This window comes from Pithys albifrons, chromosome 13 (genome assembly GCF_047495875.1).
Source record: "Pithys albifrons albifrons isolate INPA30051 chromosome 13, PitAlb_v1, whole genome shotgun sequence".
NCBI classification, from domain to species: Eukaryota; Metazoa; Chordata; class Aves; order Passeriformes; family Thamnophilidae; genus Pithys; species Pithys albifrons.
The window spans coordinates 14,454,812-14,472,543 of NC_092470.1; positions in this window are offsets into that span (position 1 = coordinate 14,454,812).

The following is a 17,732-nucleotide window of genomic DNA, read 5'->3' on the forward strand; positions in this document are numbered from 1 at the left end:
TTCCTTGAAGAATTTTTTTGTACTTGTAGGTGTCTAGCTCTAGGCCTTTTAAGAAGGGGACACCTGGAACAAGCTGATCATTTCACTATGGCTGCTCTCACTGCAATGGGATTGAGCAGCTCAGTACATAGACAAGAATCCAAGACCTGGCTCAGCAGAATGAAAGAGCTTTGAGTCCAAAAATCATCCTACATAGTCTGAGGAGAAATGAGTCTGATACCGTTCTCCCATTTGTACTCGTACTCTTTCAAAGAAGCTTTATTTGTCCTTTCCCAGGAGCAGACTTTGGGTGGCCCATCACTGGCTTGCACTTCAGTCACCCCAAGAATTCTCTTCTCAGAAAACTGAGCTCACAGTTGGAAGATGTGTCTGGAAGAGGGATGAGTACTGTAGGGAGGCAAACATGGAGAGGCTGAATCTAGCTTTGAAAGGGAGAAGGCTTGTGAGTGATGAGGAGGGATGTTTGGAGAGAGAGGTTCAAGGGATGAAGCAGTCTGTGGAAGTCAGCCTGGTTGCAAAAGCTCTTTATAAATACAACAGGGCTTCAGTTCACCATTCCAATACTTTGTGTCAGGGTAGCTCCTTACATGCACAGATGGGTATTCACACTCCCACTCTCTTCTTTCACCAGATCATGCAAAGGCTAAGAAAAGCAGGAATTAATTTGCCCATCATTACCACTGCCATCCTGCAGATACTTCTGCGGAGTTTTGAATGTAACAGTAGTCTGAAAGCAAATATTTCCACTTTTTGCACTAAGGTAGAAATTGCCAAAGACTGAGAGTTTTGTCCATGGTGCAGGTCACTAGAAAGGGTTAATCAGCTGAGGGTACATATTGTTTAATTCCCATAGTGTGGGAGTGAGACAATAGGAGATCAGAGTTGGACTGAACTTCTTTGCATTCTCCCCCACACTCCTTTTGGAGGGTGTTTCAGGGAGAGGCTGTGAGGAATGCACACTATCTAATCTGCATGTATAATGTAAATATGCACATTTTTATTTGCTCTCTCCATCTGCAGGGAACTTGCTGGCATTAGAACAGCCATGTGGTCTCACAGCAAAGTTTCCTTGTAAAAGGAGAGGAGAAGACCTAGCAAGGCTGCTTGCTCTCTGCCTCCTGCATCCTGTGCAAATGGGTGCACAGAGTCTGTCCTACTCACGGCTTCACATGTTTGCTCTTTGATCTCGGAACCGGGGCTGGACTGGGCTCCTTAAAGAGAGCTGGTTCCTTGACTGAGCTGGAAAATCAGTGTGAGTAAGGAAGGGAAGAAATTGCACTTGGCCAATCTTAAGCCATTATTTAAAACAATTTCTCTAGCATAGCAGAAAATGAAAAAATAATTAATATTTATGATAGGACAACTAGTCTTGATCTTTTGGAACAGACAAAATTAAACAGAGGTAAATTCAAGAATATAAAGCTTTTCAGCATGAGAAAATTGAAATATTTCCTCTGAGTTGATAAAATAAAACATCTAGGCTGTATGTTTTGCAGGTTTTTTTCCTGTTTGCATTTGAAGCAACTAGAGTAATTTTCAGATTGACTAAAACCTGATTCTGCATTTTTTGCCTAAAATAAAAAAGTAATTTTCATGAAAAGCTGTTCCCCATCTCCATTGTGGCCTTCTGAACAATGTTATTATACTGGCTGGGAAACAGCAGCAGCAGCTGGAATCCCTTGCCCTGCCATCAATAGCTTGCAGTGCTTGGAGTCCTGGCTGCCCTATAAATTGTCTGTCTCCCAACTGGCTGAAATATCTGCCTTTGCTCCATGCAACATTCTGGACTCAGGTCACCTGAATTCAGGGAGAGGTGTCACTGTACAGAAACTAATGGTGTAAAAGTATCAAAGTTTGCATAAAGTCATCAGGACATAGCAAGCACTTTCTCCTTAATATCTTTCAAGACCATAGATCTGTCTTTCCATGGAATTTTTTAAAGGCCTTACTGACTCAGAAGTGGTTTTAATCTATTTTCCTTATTGTTCCACTGCATGCATGTGTATTTGTATGAGGTATTTGTGTGCATGTGGTTGTGACAGTATAAATATTAATAGCACAAGGGTGAGAATACATGTGGCCCTCAAATGAGGTTATATAAACAGCCAGCTGCTGTGCTATTTGTAAATTTATAAAGACACATTTCCATCAAGAGTGTGAAAGTCAAATAACCGTGCAGGGAGAGAGTGCACATATGCTTCATAAACTGCACAAGAAACCTAGAGGAATTACATGGTGGTACTTAAATCCCAGTCGCACTGAGGTCAGCTGGAGCTGTGTCACTGACTTCAGTGGGATCAGGACTTGGCACAGTACACTTGCTGTGATTTCCATGGATAAAGCAGAGTGAGCTACTGGAAAAACAGAAGTCACACTCCTATCACAGTACGAAAAGTGCCAATCCCTTGTGGCTTGCTGACATCTGAGCCTGATGGGGATGATGCAGCAGCATAACACCACACAGCAGAGCCTCCACCCTTGCCTCCTGCAGACTTTCCTGTCAGTAAGAAAACAGGATGTGGATGAGGTGGTGATAAGGAGGAAAAGAGCTCTGCGTTTGCCTGCCTGCATCCCCCTGCATAGAGATGGGCACTGGTGGTGCCTCAGGCAGATCAACAAAAGAACATCACTTGTGTGTTTGAAAGGGTGGTATGTCGACAGTGTACAGGTCAGAGTGTGGACTGTCATGCAGCTTTAGCAGCTGCTTGCACTCACAGCCTCCCTAGGGAGGTTTCGTAGTCACTGTCAGACTACATTCTGGATTACAGGAGCTGATGGGGCTAAGGTTTCACCCCATAGACAATGTGGAGCATGCAAGGAGATGAGTTAGAAGCCGGAAGGTTTCAGTCACAAATAAGAATGGATTAAGAAATCTTAAAAATCCTTAATTTTCCAGGGACTCTTACATTCTGAGTTCAAATATTACCTTTTTCATACTGCAGAAGATGCTACTCAGAGCCCAGTGGCAAGTCTAGGATCACTATTTGGGCTCATAGAACTATCTTGGTCATGATAGAAGCCTTTGAATCAGGAGCATATTTCTAAAAGATTTTTCTCAGTCTGCTGCAATGGAGCAAGTCCAGCTCAGACAAAGGCCTGGACATGTGGAAATTTGTCTGAACCTTCTGCATATCGTGTATCCCCTCAGGACTCGGTATAAGTGTCCAAGGAGTAGTTCAGGAGAAACTATTCCATAACCTTCCTGAGGCAGCCTATCTCACAGGAAGGGTGTTGTGCTAAAATATGCAATTGTTTTGTTTTGTTCTGTTTTGTAGTATCTCTGATGCTTTAAGAATTGGTTCAAAATCTAGTCACACAGTCACCCAGCACTGGGAGAACATTCTTCTTGGGCATCAAAGGGAAGGATTCCTTTTTTCTAGGTCTTTATCAAATGCCTGATTGGTATAAGGTTGGGCCAGAATCCCTGGTACCCAGTGAAGAGAAACAGGCATGTCCAGATGGTAGTTTAGAACTAGAAGTGGCTCGAATCCAAGTCTAAGTCTGCCTCTGACGGGGAAAACTTATATTCTAATGTTTTAATGTTGTCCTCAGTGGAGGGCATCCATCTGAGGGAGGTGTTATGCAACAGTTTGGGTTGTAAATATGTGCTGGAGTGCACTGAACACTCTCCTCCCTCTGCAGACAAGACCTTATACTGAAATGAGAATAATTGAATTTTCGGTTCACTAGCAAGAACACTACTTTTCTGTATTGTTTTTGATTGGTTATTTCCAAGCCAAAATTAAAGAAAAAAAATGAGCATCTTGATTTGAGCAAAACATTTCTTTTTCCCTTCAAGAGAAGTAACTGCTGGATTTTGAGCACACTTTTCAAAACAAAATGTAAGGCAAATTCTAACAAAACTAAATTTACAAAGGAAAGATCAAAATATTTTCTTTGAAAATAGCATAATGAAACATTTAAGTTCAAGTAAAAAATTCAATGTCAAAATGACATTTCTATCTTCCCCCTTTAGCCCCTGAGAACAAATCAGTGAAGCCAATATAAATTTGAAAAAAGTTGCTGTTACCAAATCTGCATTGCCCACTGAAAGAAAATAATCCCAAAATGTCTTCCTCATCTAAAAATGATTCTACAAATGCAAGAGATCAGGCAGCTGTTTCTTGGACATAGTGCAGAGCTCTTTTAGCTAAAGTTTCAGCAAGCCACCTCTAGGCTTTGCAGTAATGTCTCTGTTCAGTGATCATGAATCCCTTGCAATTTGGAACATAAAAACATCCTGCTAGTGCCATCATACACAAGCAACAGTCACCTCATCCAGAAGATAGGATGAGAGCAACCTGGCCTTGATTTATCATACCTTTCTTTCAGCTATTTATGTTTGTTCCAACCAAAAAACTGGCTTTTGCTATATTTAGTTTCAGTCTGGGGAGAAGGGCTGAAGGGAGTAATACAAATTTTATGGGAATGTTTATTCCAAACATTTGTTTCTTATGTAAAATATGAGCAAAAGAAGGGAATGGGGGAAAAAGTGGTTTTCCAGAGTAGCCCAACTGTGCAAACAGATGAGCCATACAGGTTTTGCAGAGTAGGACCAAGGATGAGTTAGAAAGGCATGGCAGATGCCGATTTCCCAGTTTGCAGGGTGGAGGGAGCACTACTGGCCATCAGCCATCAGCAAGCCCTTTTCTGGATGTGTGACACACAGAGATGGATATGGATGACAAATGTCTGGAGATGGGGAAGCCAATCTCTCAGTGTCATCTAAGTCCTGCATGACCATGGACATGTCACATTGCCTTCCCTGGATAGGCATTTGACAGTACATGTAGGGAAGGAGCCGCAGCCGGATCCGCAGGTGATCAAGCAACACTGGCAGACCCGCTTCTCTCAGCTGCCTCATCTCCCTCAACGCTGTTCTTCAGACATGTACTTAGCTCAGCTGGATGGCCTGGCCTGATGCACCTGCTCCATGATTATCCAGACAGGGATTTCGAAAGCTACTTGAAATGCCCATGATTGTGCACACATTAGGTGGCAATTTGCCAGCTGGAGCTCTGTGTTGCAGTTGGCAGGACAGCAGGTGACTGGAGGAGGTGGTGGCTCACTGGGGCAGTGAGTGCACATGTACATCCTCCTCCTTTGCTTTCTCCCTGCTGTTCCCAACCTCTTCAAAGGTTGAAATTTCCCCTACTTTTCGATGCCCAAACATCTGAAAGACTTCGTGAGCCATGACCGTGAGGTCAGGGATGTAAAGAGGACCATGGTAAAGTTATTCTGGACTTAAATCACTGCACTGAATACATTGCAGTGATTTCCCCTCCCCTAAACTGTCCACAGGGAGGTGAATTTGAACATGGGGACGTCAGCCTGCTTCCATGAGCTCTGCTCAGTGATGTGAGCTGTACCCTGACCTTAGTGCCACTGGGACAAAATCTTTCTGATTTTTTCCAGGCATATTCTCTATAGAATAATCAAAGGGCCCTGGCTGCTGTCCTTCTGATGCATGTGCTTTCTCCTTTGATTTTCCTCTCCTGTCACACAGCATCCAGGCTGTATGATTGCATATTCCCCACATCCCTTCACAATGGATATAAATCCACTCAGCTGTATTTCGTTCTGGTTTCCTTCAACAAGAACTGGGCTAGAGCACAGGTGGAAGATGAAAGGAGGCATCTTGTAAAGTCAGGCATGACCCCTGGAAGCAGGAATGGTCCAGCAAGAATGAGGCTCTCTTAAGACTGTTCTTTGGGACAGACTGGTATGGGTGTGTGAGAAGGTACGGGTACAAACATTCAGCCTGATGAGGGATCAAGTGAAAGGCACCACCCTCAAGAAGGAAATATGTAGATTCTTTTGAGGAAGGAAAAGTGTTTACCCCAAAGGGCAACTTGTATTGGTGTTACAAAAAGTCACTGGTGGATAAAAAAACTGGTAACTTTTCCAAATGAACAAGAGTGAATGGGAATTCCTGTAGGAAAAATTACACAGAATAAGTGAGTTTGCTAATTGTTCTACACCACGTTATTTTGTTTGGCTCTAATTATGTCCTTCCAGCAAAATAAATTATTTCTAATCCTCTCCCTGATAAGTGAGCAATGGAGTAATTACCTGAAATATTACACTTGAGCAGGAAATCCAGCACCATTATTAAAGCTACAACAAAATACAGGGTACTGCTGACTCCCACTGTTCCCCTTCCAATATTTGTCTATTGTGTCATTCCAGATCTATGATACCTGCTATTCCCTGTTCCTTTGAAATAACAATGTCTGTCTTTATACATCACTTTTCCACCACAGATCTCAAAATACTTCACAAAGGCCAGTATCATTAATATCATTTTATGGATAAGAAATCCAGACACCAGGAGGTTAACTGCCATTGGACTATCCTACATTTACTATTCTACAACCAGATCACCCATTTACAACACAGGTCAAATTTCTCCCTTTCATTCCTGGATTGCTCTCTGTCCCCTGTTCATCCCAATAGAATCCAAAGGCTTATGCAGAGATATAAAATTATGTGGAGTTATTGACACGGTGTTCTGCTCTTTGTCTTCTTGCGGTTCCTGGAAATTCTGCTATTTTTGCCTGTTCTTGAGAAAAAGCTGAGATAATTTCTTTTTCTATGAGCACAGATTACAAAACCAGATCTGGTTCATGTATCTCCCAAACTCTATCCAGTTAAGACTGTTTGCAGGATAAAGGATCATTACAATATTCAGTATTTGGACACAGGTTTCAACTCCAGCACTGCATTTGGATTACTAGGCTGAAATGCTGGTGTATGTTCATATTGGAGTCTTCTTGGCCCATTTCTGCTCAACAATGCTTATGGCAGTGTTTAAAATTCAGAGGAAGTTTTATTTTAGACAGTAGCCTGTGCCTGAACTTTTTCACCCAGCATCACTTTTGGTGAGGAGAGAAAATGAATCTTTGCCTTTGAATGATAAACTGTTTAAAAGTGGGGCTTATAATGGCATCAGTGACAGACTTTCATTTATATCAGCCTCAGTTGGACAAGGATAGTATATATTATGGGACAGAAGAGAGTGACAAGAGAAAAGAGGAAAAGAACCAACAATATTTATATCTGAGGTGTTTCCCTAGCAAAACCAATTACTGGTTCTGTTCTTCTGAAAGGTGTGAAGATGCTTTTGACACACCTGAATTTCCATGTGGGACTTGGATAGGACACCAGAGACAGAACAGATGAAAGGACATAACTCAGTCTCAGTAGATTTGCAGATGCTTATTTGTGCCAGAACCTTCACTCTCTGAGACCTGGTTTTGTTAGTGCAATGTACACTTTGGTAGAAGCAGGGTAAACTCAAAACATTCTCATCATCAAACCATTAAAATATCTGCACAGGGGCAGGTGTCTTGGCAGGAATTTAAAAAAGACTATAAGAATAGAGTAAAAATTTATGATGTTTTCCTTACATCTTCCTGAACTCCCTGTGGTTTTATCCCTTCATTGCTCTAGTTCTTTTACACTCCTGCACAGATACTTCTGAGTGCACATCCTGACACTGTCCAGGCATTTGCATGTTGAATCTGAACAATGAGCCACAGTGTGTAGGGGCCCTGCAAACCAAGGTCAGAGCTACTTGGATCACAAATAGAGATGCCTACACAAAGGCTTTGAAGTAAATTCTTAAATAGAGAATAATTAGAGACATGGAATAAACACAAAATGGGATAAAATGTTAGATAGGTTTAACGAAGACTCAGAGAGTTCCAGACTAACTCGATATCATTCTTTGATAAGATAATTGATTTTCTAGACAAAGGAAATGCAGTAGATCTAATCTCTCTGGATTTCAGTAAAGCATTCGATACGGTGCTGCATGAGAAAGGATTAGTTTTGTTGGCAGATCTGGGGTTTAGCACAGGAACTGTAAGGCAAACAAAGAAACAGCTGAAGGGGAAAAAACAATAGGTTTGTTTAAAGGGAGAAGCATCAGGTTGAAAATAGGATAGTAATGTCAGTCCTAAAAAGGCTTCCTGGTGTCTCATCTGGCTTAAACCTTCTTGAATACTCTTTCTTATACATTCACTATATAAAACAACATATAATATTTGTACCTGTGGGTACAAACCTGTAAAACATTACAAATGGAAAGGAGTGTTGGAATAATGTAAGACAAGTTAGATGATTTTGAGAGCTGGAATAACAGAAACAGGGTGGGATCTGCTAGTAAGGACTTCTGTGCCATGTATTTAGCTAATAGTAGTAGTATTTTTTTACTATGATTTGTGGATCTGTCACTTGGCAATGACATGAGAACTAAAACATAGGTGCCGACTCACGATAGCTGAGGACCCACCAATGAGGTGTCACCATCAAAAAGTCATTGTTGGATTTCAGTACGCAGCTGTTATAGTTCTACTTGAAATACAAAATTCTGGATGCTACCACACAAGATCAATTCTCCTGATGTGCTGTCTGCTGATCAAGAAGGGTGGATTTAAAGTGGAGCAGTTGTGGAACAGGACAATGTGGCGAAGAAGATTAGAGAGTTAGTTCTACTAGAAGAATTAGGAACACCTGGCTTATGCAGCCTAAAAACTGAACAATTGTGTAGTGCTGTAAACACCAGAAAAGGCCAAAAACACTTTCACCTAAAGAAAGATACATATTGGTAAAAGATATTCATAAACACATTCAACTCAAATTTCAGAGGACAATCTCATTCCACTAGAATACTGAACATCAGTTAGGGGAAATGTATTTTTAAAACCTGCTAATTTAAAGATTGAAAGGGATTGGTTGTGACAGAGTTGTTTTGGGGGGGACTTGAACAGCACGTGCCCAAAATATTCAGTCTCCAGCACTGTTTTTTAGTCCCTTTTTAATCAGCACAGAGAAATGAAATCATAAAACAGTATGAAGGAAACAAACAGCAAGTCTCTTGGTTATATGTTTTGTCAGTCCCCTGCTGGTACCTTGGCTTAGAATTATTTGTGTTCATTCCCAGCGTCTCATATCTTACCCGTTCAAGTCAAAATCTAGCATATATTTTTGCATTGCAGTTGGGTACATTGCACTCAGACTAAAATACAATATTCACAACTCCCTAATAGCCATGAGATTCCCTTCAACACGGATTCCAGAGGAAAATCCTGTGCTCCAATGACAAGGATGTATTATTCCCCTTTTAAAATGACCTTGCCTTTCATCCGGACCTCAGTGGTCAATCTAAATTGTGTTGCTCCAATAAAATGTATTTAGCTGATGAGCTCAAAGACATTATTTTTTCTTCCCTAGGCATAGCCTGCAGCCTTAGTTTGTAGCTGGTTAGCTGGCACCGATAGAGTGATTTCTGCATTAGAAAAACAGATTGGCACAATGGGCATGAACAGTTTAGCAGGCTGGAGGCAGGGAAGCAGGAGTTTATAAGCAAATTGGTTTAAGTAGAGATTGTTTAATTTCTGAGAATGGCAGCAGGGTGCTCTGAAGTTACATGCTGCTGCAGCTGTTTAGCCATTAGCTGAAGGAAACAAGGCAAAAAATAAGGAAAGTCAAAGGAGTAATCTTTGAATAGCAATGAAACATTTCAAAACAGGACAAAAACCTTTAAAGGATATCTTTTTTTGAGTGGTAGGGGACAAGAGGTGAGATTGAAATCAGTAAGGTAATTAGAGAAGACTATATAGATTCAGAGAGTGCACCCTCTATTCTAATCCATAAAATATGATTTTAACACCTGGAATTGGGCATCCATTTGGTAGCCACGAGGATAATGCAGAGTGAGCAGTGTAAATGTGAAAATAGAGTAAACCCAAGTACAGTTAAATCAAGATGATCTGCTGTGAGGTTTTGAAGTGCAGGAGCGGGACACGGCTCACACAGTGCCCCTGCGGTCAACAACAGATCAGTACATAACAGTAATGCTGCTTTTTGGAGCAACTTCAGCCTTTCACCAGGGAAGGCATAAACTTCTCCAGTCACGGTCTAAGACTATGGAACTTAGACATAATTTAAAGATTAGCTGAGATGTTATTTCTATCAAACACCCTTTAAGCCTGGCAATTAGCAGCAAATTGGCTGTGAATAGCGTCAGAGCAACTTTCATTCTGACAGACACTTTACAGGTGAGGGACTTCCTGAATCAGGGGCGATATCCTTATATTTAGTCAACCTTTCCAGAATTTTCTCTCCTTATCTATCCATATTCTTTTTAAACCCATATAAAAATTTAGCATCCACAATGTCTTCTGGCAAAAGTGCCGAGTAATCTCCTCATATATGTTTTGAACTTGACATCGACCAAATTTATTCCATAACCCCTTTATGGAAAGAGCTAGTGCATAATTCCGTGTTCATATTTTCTACAGTGAAATGACAGCAGAAAGAAACACTCTCCTTGTGTGTCCATAAGTATCTAATTTTGACCATAACAGACTGGCTTTGAGGGCATGTCAGACAGTAGGTCACAAATATTCTGTTGCACAGCTGGAACAATGGGAAGGCAGAAATTAGGACATCTCAAAGACCCTTTATTTTCTGCCTTTTTTTTTCCTTCTCTTCCCTCCATTTTCCAGACTTATTTTGTGACTGATCTGTCTTACAATGCCAATGTAATTTGCAGGTGTTTCATGTCAGTGCTATTTCTGACCACACTGGCTGAAGCTCCCATTATATAATGGTAAAGGCACATGCATTTTTTATCACGAGGTGATAATAACAGGAGCTTAAGTTTCACTGATTTGTTGTCAATGTCATAACCTGCCTATGAATAGCATCATAACATACTCATAGAAGCATAGCTAATTGAAGTCCATTTTGGTGAAACTACAAGGGAAATTGTCCTCTTGTTTAACAGCATTAATTTACTGTGTTCCAAAGTAATGATCAATAAACAAACAAACAAAATAAGCTTTTGAGTTTTTTCAGCAGGGAAAGAATTATGACATGAAGGATAATGTCTCCCTGTTTTATGATACTTCTGGCAATAATATACTGAAATTGTTACAAAGCCATGATCATATCAGAGACATTGAGTGAAGAAACAACCACAGCAAAACTCAATTTTACGTATATTCCTTCACATGAGACACAAATCAATCCATTCTCATAAATAATATACAAAATCCCTTGGATAACTCAAAATCCAATACACTTATTAGAATGTCACTAGAGCCCTGGGAACCAAGTGCATAAAAACATAGGTGGAAAAAGTCATCCAAGGCCCATCGTTTTAAAAATTATTAGATAAAAACTAGTCATTAAAGATCCTGTCAGATTTTATTGGAGGGAAGGGATTTAGCATACTACATGGACTCCAGTCTTGTTGGTCAGATGTGTTTATTGAGAGGTTACTAAGTTTTATGCAAGGCAGATGAAACTGGATGAGGATATGGTCAAGACAGGGGATTAGACACACAATTGATGAGTCTGTTTGGGCAATGAAGACAGTAAATCTTTTGTAGTAATTTATAATATCAATTTTTACTGATTTGGATAACCTTTGTAACCTAGCATGTCATATATAAAAATGTTTTTCTAAACATAAGACCCTTCTTTTTGTCTTTCTATCTTTAAATTCTGGTGTCCCAATATGAAAATGCTATGCAACAAGTTCTAAGTGTTAAAATTACACGGTATTATACAGGACACATCTCTATGTCCACAAAACCAATAATGTGCATATTTTGCCTTCAAACACTTTCCCAGTAATCCTGAGTCCAGAGGCCTCCCAGGTTCTTTTGGTTCTCCTTCCTTTCTCACATCCCACCCCTGGTGATTCAATCCCCATTCAATCACCTTGTCCTCCAACCAAGGCTACCTCTGGAGTGAGAGTTCTGTTTTTGCTCACCCAAACCCTCACCAACATTACCTCTTCTCTTGCACAGGTAAAGGAAAGTGAAGCTGTCAGCCAGCCCCAGACTAGAAATGAGACTTTGCGCAGACAGTGAGGCTGAGAGAGGCAACAAACTGAATTGTACTCTGTGTTTTTAAATAAACTCTGGGAGAACTGCATCTTATGCTGAACATATGACTGCCATAATAGTTTGTCTCATAACAAGACTGTTAGCCAGAAGGGAAAGCAAAATTGCTGGGTTTTGAATGTGTAACTAAGCATGCCTGGACAGAAGGATGCTTTTGGTGTAATTCAAAACACTGATGTGCCTCAATGAAAGATCCCTCCAGGGCTGTGAGAATACCCCACTCGGTGCAGTTTGGGGAGCTGGAACAAACCCTGCATGTCATGTACAGAAGTTAGAGTAACGAGTGAATTACGTGAGTATTTTAGTCACAAATAAGCTTGTCTTGACAATGACAAGCCCATCAGGAGTTCTGATTCTGCCTTCTGGAGATGCTAAAGCAAATGAGAAGATTTCTGCTAAGTAGCCACCTTGGGAAGAATAACCTTATTTTTATTATTTTTAAATAGAAAGCTTTTAATACAGATTCCAGAGGACTGAGTAGAGCTAAAGCATCAGGAGCACAGAATGCTGCTTCTTTATCATAATAAAAACACTGTTATGAATGAGAGAAGGAACAAGTCATACCAGCGGAACTGGACAGCCTATCTTGGTGGTTTGCTTCTCTGCTTTGGATTAGAGTTCCTGCTATCTTCACAGTCCATTTAACCAAGTCCAAGTGCTTCCTTTCACTGCCTGCCATCCTAATCTATGTAAACCAGCTCAGTCAGGCATTTTTCATTGAATTAATACATATTAATGGGCAGTAATACAGTTGTACTATTGCATACATTTTCTTGAAGCACAATTTTCCATCTAAAGCATTTTATTCACATTGCTGCATGGTAACTGCACCCTCAATAATATCTTTAGTGATTATTCTTTACAGGAATAGCATAGCTGTGCCAAACACTATATTGTAGTGTTTTGGGTTTTTTGGTTGGTTTGTTGTGTTGTTTTTGTTTGGTTTGTTGTTTTGGTTTTGGTTTTTTATTTTATTTTTTTTAACAGAGGATGCAATTATATTTGTAGACTAATAGTATTGTTGTCCTCAACTGAAGAAAAGTTTTCTACTCAGGTATTGGGAAAAGCAGTGCATGGATAGAAATCAGGTGTTTTTCCTATAACTATGAAAAGAAATTAAGCCTAAGAATCACAGAAACATTAAAGTTGGAACTTTAAGACATCAAGTCCAACCTTTGAGCAAACACCACCATGTCAACTAAGAACCAAGAGCCATGTCCAGTTGTCTCTTGAACACTTCCAGAGTTAGTGACTCCACCACCTCCAGGGCAGTCTGTTCCAAGGCCTGGACACTCTTTCAGCGAAGAAATTTTTTCTGATGCTCAGCCTGAACTTCCCCTGGCACAGCTTAAGGCTGCATTCTCTTATCCTGTCACTGGTTGTCTAGGAGGAGAGCTCAATACCTCCCTGGCTACAATCTCCTTCCAGGTAGTTGTAGAGAGGGACAAGGTCTCCCCTGGTCCTTTTCTTCTCTGGACTAAACACTCCCAACTTACAATTCCACTCCTTATATGACTCCTCATATGACCCTCTAGACCCTTACCCAGCTCCACTGCCCTTCTCTGGACAGGCTCCAGCACCTCCATGACCTTCTAGCAGGGAAGGGCCCAAAACTGGACACCATACTCAAGGTGTCACCTCACCAGTGCCCTGTACATGGGGACAATCACTCCCCTGGTCCAGTTGGTCACAGTATTTTTGATACAAGCCAGATGCCATTGGTCTTCCTGGCCACCTGCACATGCTGCTGCCTCTTGTTCAGCTGCTGTTGACCAGCAACCTTCAGGTCCTTTTCTGCTGGGTTGCTTTCCAGCTGCTCTGCCTCAAGCCTGGAGTGTTCCATGGGGTTGTTGTGATATACGGACCTGACACTTCATCTTGTTGAATCCCCTACCATTGGCCTTGGCCCATCAATCCAGCCTGTCCAGATCTCTTTGGAGAGCCTTCCCAGCCTCCAGCAGATCAACACTCCTACTCAACTTAGCGTCATCTACAAGGATGACAGAAGAGACAGAAAACAGCAGATGAGGGTTTGGACTATGATCGACTCCATGATTTGGATGTAGAAATCATGAAGCACACAAGATGTAGTAAATATACATGAACAGGTATTATAAATTGGGCAAAAACAAAACTTAGATTAGGTAATTGGAAAGTTGTCTAATAGGTCCATAACACATTCACATAGGAGTTTACATGTACTTACAGATCTGGCAGATATCAGTGATTAAATTCAGACAGAACTGGGTATAAATGAGGGGCAGTTGCTATTAGTGGCCAAACATTGCTCATGCAATGAATGTGTAATAAGAAGATGTAGGATGATCTCCTGTTTCCTTGGATATTAATACCATGTGATGGAGATAGAAGCAGATAGAGAATGTGATAAAAGAAAATTTGGCTTCAATTAACACTCAGTGATCTTTTCTCTGGTCTCACCTTTCTCCTTGTGCCCTGTGCAATGCCCTCACTGAGTCATGGGGTACCCCTGGGAACACAAACAGACTGTCAACATGCTTCAGTCAATTTGCTGTCACAGTAGGAAAAAACAGAGATACAAGAGACCATGTGGAACAAGATTGATGGGATAATAATATGTGTCCATCTTTCTCATTGGAAAACTTCATCCTCAATTATTGTGTCAGCTGTAATTGTGTTGTCTATTGAGAAAGGCAGACAATGGTATTGTTCTAAGGAGGCAGGAGGCTCTGTCCTTTCCTATCATGATGCAATAGCTTTCTGAGGGGTGTAGAGGCATCTCTTGAAATCTTAGCCACAACTAAACTTGCAAACCATAATTAGCTGCAGCAAAATAATTAGCAACATAAACACCTTCAGGCAATAAGCAACTCCAGTTCTCCTACAGAGGCAATTTGACCTCACTTAGTGTCTATTATACATAACTTTGTAGAGTCTTATTGCTACTATAGTGCCAAGACCTGCGGGATCTGCCAAAGTTTGTTTCCGTCACTTATTGAGGAAAGAGGAGTTCTGCAGTTGCTTAGGAGATTAATTAGCTTGTCAAATAATTAAGTGGACAGTCTGTAATGGAGGCTCCCATTACATAACTGATTTATCACTTCAGAAGCTTCACAGATTTAGCTTCTTCATATGAAGACGTTCATAGCAGGAGATAAATATTAAGACAGGGCTGAGTTAAGTTCTGTGTATATGTCATTTACCAGTCCAGGATTGTTTTCTGATTTTGTTCTGGGATTTTGAGGAATGTGGTAGTGATGGAATAAATCCCACATATATTTCAGTGAAGTTTTTAGAGCTGGATGACCATTTTAATTTTGTTGGCAACAGATTAGCATTGGCTAAATGACAAGATCAGATTTCTAGAACAAACTACTGCTGCAGTAAGTGTTAAAATTGTTTGGTTATCTTCTGGTCTAATGATCAGGTCATGATTTTGGCAGATCCAATTTCAGCTACCACTGCTATATTCAGTGATGAGCTAAGTACCAAGTAAATTAACACTTTTTATGTACACTGTCTCATCTTTGTTTCCCTTGAAAGCATTTGCAGTACTTAAAAGACTTCTTTGGGATTTGTAACATTGAATCTCCAAAGTTTCACTGGTGTATTAGTTATCTGAGGTGGAAGGCAGTAAATAAAAATATCATGCAACATTTACCTTGCCACTGAACTTAGAGCTTTGTGTGAAGGTGTGACACACAGGACTCTAAAGGCCGGCCATACCGATAAGATGAGCTAATTTTCATTGATTTGCTTAGTGGAACATGTATTACTTACATGAATTTGCTGACAATTTTTTACAGCACACATTGTATCTTTGCTTGCCAAAATCTCCTCAGGAAAACAGTTGTACTGACCTGTTTAAAGAAAGCATTCACCAGTATATTATAATCCTGGGTGAAGAGAAAAATATGTCAAGAAATAAATGTGAGACTGGATTTTGAGTCTGCACATGCTCTGAGGGGACATTGGTCTCGGCCAGTTTATTCCAGCCTCTAGTTAACATGAATAATTGTTTTGTTTCAGGCTAGAAACTCTGGACTATCAATAAAACATAGTTGGTGCAGTCAGCCTCCTGTAGGGTACTTAATGATCCATAAAACTGTTTGAAGGGAAGCTGCCAACCTGCTTTTGTCCCAAAGTGTGACTTTAGTTTTGATGTATATATAGTATACACATACATATTTGCATTTTTTTGGCTGCTAAGTGAAAGCTTCAGAAAGCACAGAATTGCCTGTGCAAACTTCATTTACCTCTTTTACGGACTTGGAATTGTATATCATATTTCATGAAATAATTGCAACAGTAATTTCCAAATCACCAGTGTCCTGTGATCCTTCTCCCAGAGTGCTGGGAGACAAGGCACCATCATTGTGGAAATCATGGAAAGTTGGACAGGGATGCAGAAGAAGATTCTACCATCAGTGCCCTACAGATGTGCATGTGATTACTTAAAAGCATTGCTACCACTTTACTTGCCTGGCTGCAGTGTGTGGAAAGATGCACCTTCTCACCTCCTGGCTTGCTGAAGAAAATGTGGAAAACACAACTCTTGACTTTTTTGTGTGGCAGTAAAACTCCAGCACATGAGCAGTGACGTGTCCATGAGGAGCACAGCTAGAACCTTGCAGACAGCTGAGACCTTTCCACCTCAGATGTAGCAAATCATATGGCAAGACAAATGAACAAGAGAGCATCCACTGGCCTTGTCTTTGGCCTTGTTTTACTTGACCTTGAATGTTCTTCACTGAATGTACCAGAATAGGAGTTGACAATGCAGATTGCTACTTCCCCGTTGCTTCCACTACCACCTTTTAAGCCTAGTACGTCTTATTTGAAATTGTTTGCTGTCATAGTTAATCTCTTTAATGACTTGGAAGAACGCTTTAATTAGCCCTGATGAAGTGGCTAGAGCCCAGTGAAGCCTGGTGGCTCTTGTTCTCCTTATGTTTGTGTTTCCTGCAGTGTATTTTTGCTGGCAGAATCTTAAACTTGACTAATTACTCTTTGTGGTGACTAGACATCTTTAGCAAGTACTTCTTTCCTTTCTTACTAGTGCTTATGATTTACATTTGCATACTCCTCCCATTCAGCATGCAATTGTCAGAGAGATATCACACAGCACTTAAAGCTCAAAAAAGATGAAGACAAGATTGGAGGAGTTTGGAAATTGTGCTACACCAGCCATGATGTCCCAGTTTTTCCTGTTACTGAAGGATCTTTCCACCAGTTTTGCATCACTTGCGTCACCAAGGGCTCCTTGCATCAGATTCTTCTTCATGTCTCCTGTTCTCCCAAGGAAGATAAATCAGACCTTTCACTGCTGGATCACTGCAGGTTCAAATCAGTGATAACAACTTACTGCCCACTTGTTATTTTTCGTCACAGTGGAATAGTTCCAGTGGTGAGGAGAATATACTTTTAGGGAAGTTATCACATCATGTGAACGTAAGTGTTTGCTACCAGTAATGACAGGGCTAACTGCCCAAGAGAAAATAGTCATGGTGGGATTGAGGGAAGAGATATTCCTCTTGACATGGAGCTGTGAAAATCGCATGGTCACATGTCAATGGAAGAGCTTGTGACAGAACAGGGATCTGCTGGTCTCACCTTAGGTCTCACCCACCTACACAGAGCCCAGGGTTCAAGCTCACAACCAGTCACTTTGACATGTCATCACACTAAAATACAAACCGAAGCTTTCCAACTGTGCTGAACCATCATGGTCAGTCTGCTCAGCTTCTCTCACAGCACACAGTGGAGCACAGGCACAGCCTGGAGTATCACAGGATCAGTCCTTTTCCCTTCAGCTGCCTCTTGTTTGTTCCC